Below are 3,503 nucleotides of genomic sequence, written 5' to 3' on the forward strand. Positions count from 1 at the left end.
TCTTCCCCAGCTTGTGAGGTGATGAGGAGAGGGTCACCAGGGAAAGACGCCGACTCGGTGTGCAGGGCTCCTGCGTGGAAGGAGCTCTGGTCTGTGGGGTCACCAGTCCCTACTTTAACCTATTCAGAAATAAACGGAGGCACCATTAAAACATTAAAGAATTTATATGAGCAAACAGTGATGAACCAGTGGGACAGCCCCAGACATGGTTTGTCGTTTGGGGGCTACCAGCGGGTCTTGAAGAAAAGGCTTTAAGGTTTGTGAAGAAGCAAAGCAAACTAAATAATTGATTGGGTACAGTTATGTAGTCGTTTCATTTGGAGTGTCCAGGAGAAAATTTTCTGGTTATGTAATCAGATTAATTGAAGATTTATGGTTGGTTAAGCCTGAATTTTGTTTTCTCCTAAGGTAGTAACTTACGAGATATGCATTTGAGTTAGATCGTTTTGTTGTTGTTACACAGGAACCTAGATCCCTAGAGCCACTTCAGTCTACCTGCTATTTAATTATTTTAACTTTAATCAGAAGCACTGTTTTTTTCCTGCATTTTCCAAATGTGTGGCAGAGTCTTAAATCAGTTCTGCCAGCCTAACTTGGCTTGCAGTAAAATCTTAAATTTCCAGTTTCTTTGTGTGTGTGTGTGTGTGTGTGTGTGTGTGTGTGTGTGTGTGACGGAGTCTCACTCTTGTCGGCCAGGCTGCAACCTCTGTCTCCCAGGCTCAAGGAATTCTCCTGCCTCAGCCTCCCAAGTAGCCAGGATTACCAGTGTGTGCCACCACACCCGGCTAATTTTTGTATTTTTAGTAGAGACAGGGTTTCACCGTGTTAGCCAGGCTGTTCTCCAACTCCTGACCTCAGGTGATCCGCCCGCCTTGGCCTCCCAAAGTGCTGGGATTACAGGCGTGAGCCACTGCACCAGGACTGAAATTTCCAGTTTCTTTTCAACGTTCACCAAAGCCAACTCCTCCGATCCAATTCACAACATTATCAACTATTTTTGTTTTTTATTGTATGTTTCTATTTGTAAATATTTCACTGGAGGAAAACAGAAAATAATCCCATTACACTCCACTGTCAAAAAATTTTCTGCTTTTTCTTCTTTTATCTTCACTAGGCACAAATGCCTTATCAGGATATCTTTAAATTCAAGTTTCCTTTTGGAAACTTGATGGGACAGTGTGTCCTCAGCCATACTGCTTTTTTTTAAGTCTTGAGTTTTAGAGCTCTCTTGGGATAACCCAAGATACACACAACAGCCATGCCTTTTGGAAGGTTTGGTGAATATCAGCCCCTTGGTCATCTCCTTCCAGAGGACACACTGATGTATGGAAATGGAGCTTCTCAGGAGAGCAGCTGAATGTCCTGAGGCTGAGAGAAATATCCTGGCTTACCCTTCCCACAAAAGGAACTTTTGGGGATCTTAAGATTTTCTTTCCCCAACCCCAGTTCTTCCTGGTCAGCCAATTGGATGGTTGTATTTAGGGAAAAAGACAAAAATAATGCCTGTCTTCTGAATTATCTTATTTGTGAAGGGGGGAAAACTGTTTTAAAAGACAAAACAAAAACAACAAAAAAACTCACCCTAAGGAGGCATGCAAGAACTTGCAAAGCAAAAACAAACAAACAAAAAAACACCAGGGACACACCGTAGGGCACTGTGCAGTGTCTTCTGGGAGGGAGAGCTTTGAGCACTTTAGTGAGTAGGGTAAGGGTGGCAGAATGTCCCAACTTATAGGATTGCCTGATTTGACACTTGAGTCAGATATGTGTCTCTTCTGGCCGGGCATGGTGGCTCATGTCTGTAATCCCAGCAGTTTGGGAGGCCAAGGTGGGTGGATCATGAGGCCAGGAGATCGAGACCATCCTGGCTAACGTAGTGAAACCCCATCTCTACTAAGAATACAAAAAAAGTAGCCGGGCATGGTGGCACGTGCCTGTAGTCCCAACTACTTGGGAGGCTGAGGCAGGAGAATTGCTTGAACCAGGGAGTAGGAGGTTGCAGTGAGCTGAGCTCGCACCAGTGCGCTCCAGCCTGGGCCACAAAGCGAGACTCCGTCTCAAGAATAAGGGAAGAGACCAGCCCTCATATTGTCTTATGCCCAATTTCTGCCTCCAAAGAAAGAAGAACTAAAAACTAAAAGGCAGAAATGAAATCCACAGGCAGACAGCCCAGTGCCACACCCTGAGCCTGGTAGTTAAAGATTGACCCCTGACCTAATTGGTTATGTTATCTATAGATTACAGACATTGTATGGAAAAGCACTGTGAAAATCCCTGTCCTGTTCTGTTCCATTCTAATTACTAGTGCATGCAGCCCCCAGTCACGTACCCCCTGCTTTCTCAATTGATCACAACCCTCTCATGCGGATCCCCTTAGAGTTGCAAGCCCTTAAGAGGGACAGGAATTGCTCACTTGGGGAGCTCAGTTTTTGGAGACGTGAATCTGCCAGTGCTCCCAGCTGAATAAAGCCCTTCCTTAACTTGGTGTCTGAGGGATTTTTGTCTGCGGCTAGTCCTGCTACATTTCTTGGTTCCCTGACTGGGAAGTGAGGTGATTAATGGATGGATGGTCGATGCAGCTCCTTAGGCAGCTGAGGCTTGCCCTGTGGAGCATCCCTGCGGGGGACTCTGGCCAGCTTGAGCAACGCGGATCCTGAGAGCACTCCCAGATAGGCATTTGCCCTGGTGGAATGCCTCGTTAGAGCGGTGCACGGCAGGCCCCTGTGGAGGATCAATGCAGTGGCTGAACACCAGGAAGGAACTGGCACTTGGAGTCCAGACATCTGAAACTTGGTAAGACTGGTCTTTGGAACTTGCCCACTCCATTTGAGTGGAAGCATGGCCTGATCACCCATGACGTGCCTGTACCAGCACTTTGGTTTTTGTTTTTGACTTGACTTGGATTGCTTGATACTTTGGTTTTGGTTTTGACCTGGCTTGGATTTCTTGATACTCTGATTTTGGTTTTGGTTCTGATTTGGTGTAAACTGTAAAAGTGTGTGTGTGCCCTTTTTACCCATTCTTTGTTTTGTGGTGTGCGTGTGGTGTGAGCATGGTGTTTTGTCTTGAGGAAGCATGGGTCAGGCACAAAGTAAGCCCACCCCACCGGGAACTATGTTGAAAATTTCAAGATTTAAGGGAGACTATGGAGTACTATGACACCAGGAAAACTTAAAACTTTGTGTAAGGTAGATTGAACAGCATTAGAGGTGGGTTGGCCACCAGAAGGAAGCCTAGACAGGTCCCTTGTTTCAAAGGTATGGCACAAGGTAACCTGTAAGCCAGGGCACACAGACCAGTTCCCATACATAGACACTTGGTTACAGTTGGTTTTAGACTGCCCCCCACAGTGGTTGAGAGAACAGCAGCATAAGCGGCTGGCAGAGGCAAGGAAAGACCAGCAGAGAGAGAGAGGAAGAGACAGACAAAGAGGGAGTCAAGAAGAGAGATAGAAAGTGAAAGAGAGAAAGAAAGAGGGAAATATACAAGTAGTTAAGAAAAAA

This window comes from Pan troglodytes, chromosome 20 (assembly GCF_028858775.2).
Source record: "Pan troglodytes isolate AG18354 chromosome 20, NHGRI_mPanTro3-v2.0_pri, whole genome shotgun sequence".
NCBI classification, from domain to species: Eukaryota; Metazoa; Chordata; class Mammalia; order Primates; family Hominidae; genus Pan; species Pan troglodytes.